Here is a 12,703-nt window from a genome sequence, read left to right as displayed (position 1 = left end):
TTCCTCCTTCCTTCTAGGGAGGAAAAATAAAGTATCAAGTACTCTGAGAAAATTATATTTTTCCCATGGAGCCAAAAATTAGTGATTCCAAGAGCATTTTATATTTGAAATATGGTACTGTGATTAAAAATCTGAACACAAAACCTCAACTCAGTTTGAAATAGCTTTTAGTTTTGCAATGTTATTAAAGACTTGTAAGTTCTAATGGTACTAGTATTGTATCAACAGAGTTGGTATTAGAATGAGTTACAACTGCTCTAAAATTCTGCTATAAGCTAGAAGAATCGAAATGGAATCTAAGACTATTTCCTTTAAATAAAAAATAATATACATACTATGAATGTGCTTAAACATGGTTGCCTGAGTCTGTGTATGTGATATGTATATAATTTTATAAAGTGTACTCATAAGAATATAGCTTCCATTGATTTCATTTACAACTATCTTTTATACAACTAGAACAATAAAATACATTTTATATGTAATTACACTTCAACTTTTAAGATGATTTCATATCGATGAAAATGCTGTCATTTATTATTTAGTATTACTCATAACTTTACAATTTAAGATTAAAGATACTCCAATAGTCTTAATTTTTTTTTTTTTTTAAACATCTTTATTGGGGTATAATTGCTTTACAATGGTGTGTTAGTTTCTGCTTTATAACAAAGTGAATCAGCTATACATATACATATGTTCCCATATGTCTTCCCTCTTGCGTCTCCCTCCCTCCCACTCTCCCCATCCCACCCTTCCAGGCTGTCACAAAGCACCGAGCTAATATCCCTGTGCCTTGCGGCTGCTTCCCCCCAGCTATCTACCTTACTACGTTTGTTAGTGTGTATATGTCCATGACTCTCTCTCGCCCTGTCAAATCTCACCCCTCCCCCTCCCCATATCCTCAAGTCCGTTCTCCAGTAGGTCTGCGTCTTTATTCCTATCTTACCCCTAGGTTCTTCATGACATTTTTTTCCCTTAAATTCCATATATATGTGTTAGCATACGGTATTTGTCTTTTTCTTTCTGACTTACTTCACTCTGTATGACAGACTCTAGGTCTATCCATCTCATTACAAATAGCTCAATTTCATTTCTTTTTAAGGCTGAGTAATATTCCATTGTGTATATGTGCCACATCTTCTTTATCCATTCATCTGATGATGGGCGCTTAGGTTGTTTCCATGTCCTGGCTATTGTAAATAGAGCTGCAATGAACATTTTGGTACATGACTCTTTTTGAATTTTGGTTTTCTCAGGGTATATGCCAAGTAGTGGGATTGCTGGGTCATATGGTAATTCTATTTGTAGTTTTTTAAGGAACCTCCATACTGTTCTCCACAGTGGCTGAACCAATTCACATTCCCACCAGCAGTGCAAGAGTGTCCCCTTTTCTCCACACCCTCTCCAGCATTTATTGTTTCTAGATTTTTTGATGATGGCCATTCTGACTGGTGTGAGATGATATCTCATTGTAGTTTTGATTTGCATTTCTCTAATGATTAATGATGTTGAGCATTCTTTCATGTGTTTGTTGGCATTCTGTATATCTTCTTTGGAGAAATGTCTATTTAGGTCTTCTGCCCATTTTTGGATGGGGTTGTTTGTTTTTTTGTTATTGAGCTGCACGAGCTGCTTGTAAATTTTGGAGATTAATCCTTTGTCAGTTGCTTCATTTGCAAATGTTTTCTCCCATTCTGAGGGTTGTCTTTAAGCTGTCACTGTTTGCAGATGACATGATACTATACATAGAGAATCCTAAAGATGCTACCAGAAAACTACTAGAGCTAATCAATGAATTTGGTAAAGTAGCAGGATACAAAATTAATGCACAGAAATCTCTGGCATTCCTATATACTAATGATGAAAAATCTGAAAGTGAAATCAAGAAAACACTCCCATTTACCATTGCAACAAAAAGAATAAAATATCTAGGAATAAACCTACCTAAGGATACGAAAGACCTGTATGCAGAAAATTATAAGACACTGATGAAAGAAATTAAAGATGATACAAATAGATGGAGAGATATACCATGTTCTTGGATGGGAAGAATCAACATTGTGAAAATGACTCTACTACCCAAAGCAATCCACAGATTCAATGCAATCCCTATCAAACTACCACTGGCATTTTTCACAGAACTAGAACAAAAAATTTCGCAATTTGTATGGAAACACAAAAGACCCCGAATAGCCAAAGCAATCTTGAGAACGAAAAAAGGAGCTGGAGGAATAAGGCTCCCTGACTTCAGACTATATTACAAAGCAACGGTAATCAAGACAGTATGGTACTGGCACAAAAACAGAAAGATAGATCAGTGGAACAGGATAGAAAGCCCAGAGATAAACCCACGCACATATGGACACCTTATCTTTGATAAAGGAGGCAGGAATGTACAGTGGAGAAAGGACAGCCTCTTCAATAAATGGTGCTGGGAAAACTGGACAGGTACATGTAAAAGTATGAGATTAGATCACTCCCTAACACCATACACAAAAATAAGCTCAAAATGGATTAAAGACCTAAATGTAAGGCCAGAAACTATCAAACTCTTAGAGGAAAACATAGGAAGAACACTCTATGACATAAATCACAGCAAGATCCTTTCTGACCCACCTCCTAGAGTAATGGAAATAAAAACAAAAATAAACAAATGGGACCTAATGAAACTTCAAAGCTTTTGCACAGCAAAGGAAACCATAACCAAGACCAAAAGACAACCCTCAGAATAGTCTTAATTTTAACACTGTCTTTGCTATAGTAATCAACTAAAACAAAGAAGCCATTATCTAGGATACCAGGTTTTCTACAAAAAAAAAAAAAAAAAAGGTTGTGGTTAACATGCCCCTATGCTATAGCATTTGAAAAAACAAAGGGCAACATATGTAAATATAAAAGAAAAAATAATTTGCCCCAAAGCAGATATAGCAAGAATTCTAAAGGAATATCAAGTGAAATTTAAATAAAGATCAGTTCCACAGTAAGTCTTAATATTATTTTTCTTAAGAACGCTATAGCACCATAGATCTTTAAGTGATGTTAACATATATCACCATCCCAGCTCCCAGAATAATCACAAGATTCATGTTTCCTTTGCTACCAGCATGTACTTGTCTCCCTTCCAATATTTGAATTGATCTTTATTTATCCAGTATAAATTACTGTATAGTTGGTAGAAATGTTTTAATGAAAAATAACAAAATCCAAGAATGAGAAAACTAGCTGGTTATGTAACGTGTTATTTAATCTTTCTAAATAAAGCCTCATTTTGAAAATAAATAAAGACAGAGTAGTTAATTATATGCATTCTCTTGAGTTAGTTCTTTATGATTTGACAACTTGCACGGCAGCTGTTCCTGTAAATATTACAATAAATTTCTAAATCTCCAGAGAACTGGTAAATACAGGCAGATGCACTTAACTGCTGGTGGGCAACAAAAGTCAGACTGCAGGAAACTGTGGCACTAATGTAGCTCTTGATTAATCTCTAATTACAGTTTTGTCATCTTAGCAGGGAGACAAAACTATATCACTTCCTAAATAGGCAAGCAGCATTTTGGCACCTAGCAACCGGCAGTTCGTTCCTATTAGCCTCAGTGGACTTGATGCTGTTACATGGGAGGTGGCTATGGATCACTGCTCTATTATTTATGGAGCAGCATTTCCAGAGGCCTTCACAACAGTAGATAAATTAGCAGCTTAATAGGCCAGCACTAATAAAAGCATAGCATAAGCTGAAGCACCAAGTATGAAATTAAAATGTGGACTAGTCCATAATGTTTGCATCATACATAGAAACGTTCACTTATTTCTGTTAATTATTCAACAAATATAGCATGAATGTGAGCATATTAATGAAAAACATGTAGACATTTTTAAAATCATCTCACATTATTTCATAAAGTAATTATATTAAATCTTTCAGAGAGACCTTTTTTAAAAAAAATGATTTTCCTATTTCTAATGGGATTCTCTTGGGTTCGTTCTTAAGCCCAGGGATGAGAGGTAGCAAGCATTAATTAGAACTAGTGCAGATACAGGAGAGCCCTAAGTATCTGTGTAAAAGTGCCTTATTAAGCTCAAAGTGGGCAAATGAGGCTAATTCTCATCATGCTTCCATTTCTCTTTCACTTTGGGTGTGATGAAAAAGTCTAAGGAATGATCTCACACCTCTGTCTGTGTCAGTAATTTGAAGGGAGATATAAAATTCTTAAGTTTTTTTTTTCAGAAGACAAGCCACAGAAAGTTTCCTTAATTAAAATTGATGGAACATCATACTTAGTCCTAATAGTAGAGATTATACTATGATTCTGCTTGGGAAATCCAAAATGTAATATCCAAAATGATGGCAACTTTTCTTTTCCTTCAATTTTACTAAAAATTACTTTTGAACAAAATGGCATGATACAACGTGATATATATTTTTAAAAATCTACTTGCAGTTTTCAATTATAACAATTCCTATCATGAGAATTTTACCCAAAATGAAAATATACTATATTCACATCATTGTGTGACTCTAAAAAATTAAATTTTTCTGATGACACAAGTGGCAAAGTTTTTTTTAAGAAAACTAACATGGTAGCAATATATTATAAACATAATAAAATTGCTTTAAATTCAACAGCCCAGAATAATCTGCAGTAACAGTTGAGAAGCCACCTTATTGAAATGAGACCACTCACTCTAGAAATTGTTTCCATGTATAATTCTGTTTAAAAGAATTGTTCCTTAAAGGTAACTCAAATCTATATCATCACAAATTCTGAATATAAATTTTCAGTATCATTATGTCAATTTACCCAAAGAGGACTGGAAGATGACAAAGCTTAAAAAGAAAGCCATAGTTAGATTCTAGTATGTAGAGTTTAGGTGCCTCTGAGACATCCAAGTGAAGATGTAGTAGTCAGGTGGATAGTGGTATGGAATTCAGAGAACTCAGAGCTAGAAACAGAATTTTCAGAATCATTGTCCTAGAGACAGTAATTGAAGCCATTGGCATGGATAAGATATGCTAAAGAGAGAGCAAAACATGAAAGAAGAGTGAAAATGAGGAAAAATCTTTGAGGAGTTTCAACATTTAAGAATAAAGTAGAAAAAGTTGAAGTGGAAAGAAGACTGGCAAGTATTGGCCAAAGAATACGAGGAAAAAATGCCATTGCCAATGCCAAGGGAAAGGAGTTTTGAAAAATGGAAAAGACATCTTAAATGCCATCAAAAGACCAAGTATTATTAGAATTGAAAAAACACAGTAGGGAGATTAGTACAATGATTTCAAGAGAGTGATGAGGATGGATAGAAGACAAATCTGAGTTGAGTAGATAAATAAGAAATATGGAAGGTGAGTGGGAACAACTACTCCCTTCTTTATTAAATGTTGTAATTACAGAGGAGAAATCTGATGGTAGCTGGAGGGCTTCATTTTGTTGCTGATATTATTGTCTTAGAAGGTAAGGGAGTTGAGAAGATTCTAGTAGACAAAAAGATAAGAGTGATATAAGTAAATGAAGAGTACCCAGGTGTGGGCACTGTAATTATTATTACAGGACCTTCTTTCTCGTCCTAAAGAGTTTCATGCTATGTTTGATGGTAGTATTTGGGGGCAGTGAGGGTGTGAAGAGGCAGTAAATTTGTTCTTCATATTTAAACATCTCTGAAGGATTTCTCTGATGCTCATGGCACTTGGGTCACACTATAACTGTGATGACCAGTAAAAATTATGTAGTAATTCTCAAGTCAATCAAGCTTTGCCTCTGTCTCCACTGGAGCCCCCTCAACATGGTTAAGAGGTAATCACTGCTCTATTCCTACATTTTGCTTATTAGGCTATTTTTCTCTGGACCTAACACAGCCTCAGTTATCAGGCAGAAAACCAAGTTCTTCACTGAAGAAGCAAGTGTTCTCAGAAAAATATAGCATACAGAATGCAAAGAAGGTACTTTTGCCTTTTTCTATTCCCTCCTGATTCATAGACTTGGACTTTCACTGTGAGGGTATACCATCTCTTTTTCTCTAATTTCCATTTTCAAGTTTTCATATCTACCCCCTTACCTGTCCAAGAGAAATCTATTTTGTGTTTCTCCCTTCCCTACCATTCCGGGATTCAACCTTAGTCTCTTTTTGTACCTTTGCCAAGTAAAGTATTTCAACGTAGTCCAGATGATCACGAGGATTTCTCTTAGTTCTTGTGATTGTAAATAGGAAGCACTGTGTCCTGTAGGCACAGGGGTGTGAGAGTAAAAGTAGAGGCTCCCATTCTAGCTTACTTTATTTTTTTAATCAGGGACTAAGGTTTCACTTGTTTAACTAAAAATAAAACCCATTTTAACCAAGAAAATATGAATGTTATTTCAGTGGTAATACAGTCTAATCTCACTTGAGTTCTTTCTTTGAACATGAATTTGACCTTGACCTTTGTGGAATAATTACATGAGCATTACTGCAAATGAATATTTGTATTTTTCTTTGGTAGTATAGTATAGGTCTCACCATACTATAGCAAACAACTCTTTCTTAGCCCTCTAAATCTCTCCTTACACAGAATGAGGGCAGAAAACCACTATCCTTCTTAATCTTTGAGAAATTTAGAATGTGTAGGATCCAGAGCAATGGTGGAAAAGTTGGCTATAGAGAGAAGATAAACACCTTCTCTCAAAGAAGGAAACAAGGAAAAAATATGTGCAGGTGTCCAAAAATTAAAGAATATTTGAGTGAATTCTTGTCTTATGCTTTCTATTTTCTTTGTGATGGAGAAAACATGCCCATTTGTTGAGAGTAATTGCAATGGATTGGCAAAATCAGAGTTTTGAAGAGCATTAAGAAGGTTTAAAACAGTTTTTGCAAGTGAGTGCCAGGACAGTGAGTCAACTAGAGAAACATAATAGAATTTCCGTGCTGACTTAGGTGTATTTGGCATTCGTTATTCACACACTAACAGTGGTACCAATCTATACTAATGCATAATTTTCCATGCAACAATCAGCTGCAAGGTTATAGAGAGAAAGTGAATATTTTTGTTCACCCAGGGTGGAGGTTTTGCCAGATTGACAATATAAGATTAAGAAGCAATTGTTACTGAAATGATAGACAATGGAGCCTAAGATGGATGTGAATAAAAATAAAAAGAGGAGGGGACTAGATCCATAGAAAGAAGACAGTCCGCAAGAAGTCAAGGAAAAGTCCCAGTAGGAACAGTTGAGCTCTCAAGCAGTAATAGCAGGGAAATCTTATCAGAGACTTTCATGTTTGTTTCAATGATCTGGAGTAGTAGAGTAATTTCTGGTGTAGACAGTGTTCAGCATGTGACACTGGTAGTGTGGATGAAGTAGAGTTAAACAAATCAAGAAACTTGGAAGTCAGGGAATTGGGTGAGTCTGTCATGTGGATACTGACATGTCCACAAGTGACAGAGAAAACCATGAATCATGTGCCAGAATTTACACTTTACGAAGAAGGAGCTAATGGTTTGGCTACAGAGCACTAGCTCTAGTGAATAGATATTCTTACTTTATCTTAAGCAGGTGATTTGGGGAATAATTATCTGAAGAAGCTATCAAGAGCAAGGAGGACGATGACCTCTCCTCTAAGTCATTAGTCAAATAGAAGAATTAATACAGGGTAACTGAGAAAAGTTAAAAACACTGAAAAGAAAATTCTAACATGTTCCACAGAAAATACTATAAATAAAACTTTGGTGTTTCTTTCTTAAAATTCAGATTCTAGTGGTTTAGATACATAAATTTTTAAATAGAAAATGGATATATTAAGTGAAAATAATTTTAAAAGTCATAGTTGTTTTTAGCATTTCTAGAAGATTTTCCTTTTATCCAAAGATGAAGAAAACCTTCACGAGGACTTCAGTAAGAGGTATAATCCTGAGATGCTGTACGTATAGGGTAGGAATGTCAGATAAAACCTTCCTTAGAGAGCACATGAAATGCACAGCTAACATTAAAGAAGAGACATGGTCAATTAGTTTTAATAGCATGAGTATTCGGGAAGATTTGTTTAATGATGACACCCTTATTTTACTGAATCAATACTAGGGGGTTTTTTACAATGAAATGTCTCTCTCTAGTGAGTAATTTCCAATAAATAAATCCATAAATCTATCAAGGCAGAAAATAAAGCCCCTTTGCTTGTCTGGGAATCTACAATGTATGCACGGCTAAAGATCAGTAAGAACTTTTGACACCCAAGTTCCAGGTCAGCAAATGGTCACTAGAGCTCTGGTAGTAAATTTGGGAAATGCTATTCAAAATAATCCAATCATTACGGATTTGTTTACTGATCATGAAAAATCTATGCATAAATGGCGAAGGTATATGCATTCAAAACATGGATTACATTTTTGGGGAAAATAGTCTGCTCAACTTGACATGCTGTTAAGTTTTATCCTTCTTAGATGTTGGTTAAGTGTGCATGTTCTGGAGTCCAGCTGTCTGTTTCACAATCCAGCCACTTACTAGTTGTGTGACCCTGAACATTTTACTTGACCTCTCTATGCCTCTGTTTCCTCAGCTGAAAAATGAGGTAATAATAGCACTTGTTCACATAGTAGTTTTGAAAATTAAATGAATTAGTCTGTGTCTAACACTTAAAGCTGAAAACAATACCAGGCACAGAGTAAGCACTCAATAGCTATAGCCTATATATATATATATATATATATATATATATAATTTACCTTTATATATTTTCTTGTAATACTTTATAATGTGGATTTCAGTATTATTTAACTTTTTAAGTCATACAGAATTTTTTTGTATAGTTTAATAATTTGGGGACTGGATTTTCAATAGGGCATGTGTTAGAACTTCTTAAATATTAGAGTTATGAAACAATAATATGTACCTTTGTAAAACAAACATGATCTTACAGACACTATGACACCTGGAAACCAGGTTATTTCTTTCTCAAAAATTGAACTGGATTATAAATTTACAATTCAAGGTCTACTTTTGTTATTCTATGAATAATTACCATCTTCAATATAAGTAGTTGTAGAAGCAATTCTTTTGAATCAGTGTAAAGTAAATGAAAGGTGAGATGTCTTATAGTGAGTTGGACTCTATTCTGTTGCAAAAAAACAAACTCATATTTCCTCAAGTGAAGCAATGTATTTTAAGGATGCATAGAGAATTAAGGGAAAGAGGACAAGCCACACTGCCAGGCTCAATAGAATGATGGAACCAAAAGGTCCTTCTGAGAACAGTACAAATGAAGATGGTATGGATTATCTAGTCCTTCTTTGTACTTTATTTCATAATCTGACATGGCCATTGGGATTGGTCACATATATGCATTTCCCTGGCCTCCCCTCTGAATCAGATTCTTCATGAGTGATGCCCTGAAGCTGGTATTCAAAAACTTCTGCTAGTTCTGGTCATGCTGTTCAGTGGGCTCTTGCCCATGACCCATTGTTGAGAAGCACTTCTCATCCACCATGAGCTTGTTGATTTAGCTCCTCTTTGTCTCTGCCTCTAACCACCAACTGATCTTATTTTCCATGTCTCTCATTTAGTCTCTCAAAGGAGGATCAGATCACTTCTATCAAACACAATCTTTAATAAGTAATCTATTCATAAATTTATATATGTATGTGTATATATGTGTATATGTACATGTGTGTGTATATGCTCCCATAAAATTGTATGTGTACACACACACAAATACTCATACGTGCAATTGTACAAGAGCAAATACATTGTTCTAACTTATCCTTTTGGACCCAGTTCTTGAACTTTCATTTTCAGTACTTCTGCTCCTCTTTTTTTGTCCTTTTTGAACTTGCTCATCCTAATCAACATTTGCTATTCATTAAACACAATGGTTCTCTTTTGCATCTCTGTGAGAAGAACGGTCACACTGGGTAAAATTCTTGGAGAACTAGATTCGCTGCTTGGTCTACTTTGTTTTTGTTGTTGTCCTGGGTTTTTGACAAAATTACAACATTACAGAAAGAGTCAAATGGCTCCATGCAGTATTTTAAAAACCATTCCAACTGTGAGCTGAGTGAGCTGCAGGTTGGACAGACTCCCAAGAGTCTGAGAGTTTCAGCATTTTCTTAGTGTCAGGATCTACTTCAATGATTTCCTGATCCAGGGCTGAGATCTCAGGAACAAAATTACCTTTCCTTTCTCTCTCCTCCTTCTGCAGTATGATGTAGATACTTCTCATGGGACCACTCTGAACCCCCTTCATCAGATGCCTGCTGTCTTGTGGAAATTCTTGCTGAAAATAATGGCAATCTCCTTGCACATGTGCTTATTCATGTGGAAATTGTTGCCCAGGCACATGTACTTCTCTATAAAGGCCTAGGCCACCTTCTTCACAGTTTTGATGCAAATGCTGCCCATGTTGCTGGGTCCCTGGTAAAATGGTCTTCTTTTGTTACTTCATTTCCTACTGCCTTATTAGAAGTTGCATTTATCTATAAGACGTACCAGCAGGTGACAAAATATGTCTTTATCGGAAAACAGAGATTGAGCCTATCCACTGGGATCACAATATGGATGTAACAGATTTGATGTATACTGTTGCAATTTTCAGAGTAGCAAGATTAGGTACACATGAGAAGGAAAAACATTGAGAGATCAAGAGTTTAAAGGAGTACACTGGTAGAAATCTAAGTTAGTGTCAGCATTTAGTTCATTGTTCTCAGCACCGCAGAATTTGATCCTGATTAGGAGTTTTATACCTTGACATAAGATAACTGTAACTCAGCAATGTGTCACAGATGGTGGGTCATTCTTCAACAGTATTATAAGAAGCCTGTACTACTTTGTCTTTTTACTACTCAACTAAGATTAGATCTCCGAAAATAAATTCATGGGTGTTTATTCACTACTTTTGCTCATCTGTGTACAGTGTGCCATGTAATGTAAATGATGAGCTTACAGAGAAGAAGCGGAAATGGAAAGATCTTAATCATTATGCATAAAGCTTAAGAATCACTGTTATAAGGAAAACCATGGTAGTCCTATTTGTCAGTAAATCATGAGGGCAGTCAGTGGGGATTTATTTTCTTAAATCTTAAAAAGAGGCATTAAAAAAGAAATAGTTTATTTTCTCTTGTTTCCAGATGTTGTCATAACTGCATGTGAGACATGGAAATGCAGCAACCACCTTGGTACCATATCGAGAGTCATAGATTAAAGAGTCGTGCTTGGGATGGCAGAGAGGAAAAGGGAAAGACCATTGTTTCAATGACCCAATTACATTGTTAAGTCACTGAATTAGTCAAACCTGGAGCCACCCTCTTCCTAACTCATTATTTGAGGCAATAGACTATTTTAAACTGACTGTTCTGTTACTTGCAGCCAAATGCTTTGTAACTGATTTGCATAGATTAATACATTTGTTATTTTCAAGAAATCTATGTCATAAGGAAAGCAAGTCTTAATATCTTCATTTTAAAGATGAGTATTCTGCAGTTCAGAAAAATCAAATGAGCCACTTAATGAGTTAGTGGCAAATCTACAATTAGAATTCCAATAATTAATCCTGGAACTTAACAGGAATTACTATACAATGTCACATGGCCTTTCAAAAAGAAAACATGCAGAATCACCAAAGGCTAATGGTCAGACTTCTGTATATAGTGTCTTTCTGCAGAAAAATATTTCAAAGGGGTAGGACCATTCTACTCTAAGTAGATAGCTAGAAGTAAAGTTATAATAGAGTGATTGCCTAAGTAGGAAACACTATTTATTGTACCTGCATTCTTTCAATTGTTTATTCAGTTATCCATTCAACATGCAGGTATTGAGTGTCTTATATGAGTCATGAAATATACCAGCAGCTTGTGCTGCAGAGAGAAAGTATAGATAAACTTGCTCGAAAGAATCTTAGAGTATATAAATCTCAACAATTCGCAAAACACTCTTAAGAGTTCCTTCCTCTGCACAGTAAGAGTTACTGTAGTAGGAAATTCTTCTCACCTTCCCCGTCTGATACAGTAAATAAAAAACAATATTTGCCCAGGGATGGAAGTAAAGTAGCAGTGATTATGATACCTTCAAATACTTAAAGAATGAAGCGGTAGTGGCTCTTGTCTGATGTAGGTTGGGTTCTCTGGAACCAGGTTGAAATGGAGTTTGGTGTAAAATATTTATTAGATATCAGCACCTAAGGAAAGAAGGAGGATAAAGCACTATGGGCAGAAGTCAAAATTCAATGCAGAGCTTATAAATTCTGGCCAATCCAGCTGGGAGTTCTGGACTTAGTATGTTTTTCTGAATGTCCCACATTGGTAAGTCACTGGCCTTTTATATCCTGCCCTGATCAATTGTTGAATGAGCATGACTTCAGCAAAGCAATTCTCTGAAACTAAACAGATTCTGAAGGAGCTCGGATACTCTCTTCTGACCACACTCCATACAAGTAGGCAGCAAGTTCTTCTTCAGAGGGGATCTGGGTGGCACACCTCTGTGTTAATCTGTCCATAATAATTCCCATTTAATTCATCAGTAAGGAATCTGAAAAACCTATGTGAATTATGGTGGGTAAGAGTAGGCAATTGAAAAGTCAACTAATAATCAGAAAGAATTGCGATATTTGACAGGCCTCTATAGAAGCCATAAAAACACACCTCTTCAGGGATCATAATTGACTAATGGCACTGGCTGTTCCACTTTTGGATCCACTGCCGTGCTTGCACTGAGTCCACACCTCCCACAAACTGCTCCCAGTCAATGAC

General features: G+C 35.6%; 1 pseudogene; it reads right to left on the bottom strand.

Annotated features, from left to right (window-relative positions):
- Window positions 1–9,968: 9,968 nt before the first annotated feature.
- Window positions 9,969–10,361, bottom strand: LOC116751902 (annotated as a pseudogene).
- Between the last annotated feature and the right edge of the window lie 2,342 nt (window positions 10,362–12,703).

This window comes from Phocoena sinus, chromosome 3 (genome assembly GCF_008692025.1).
Source record: "Phocoena sinus isolate mPhoSin1 chromosome 3, mPhoSin1.pri, whole genome shotgun sequence".
Taxonomy (NCBI): Eukaryota; Metazoa; Chordata; class Mammalia; order Artiodactyla; family Phocoenidae; genus Phocoena; species Phocoena sinus.
Note: the sequence above shows the minus strand (reverse complement) of the source record. Positions and strands in the feature narration are given on the sequence as shown.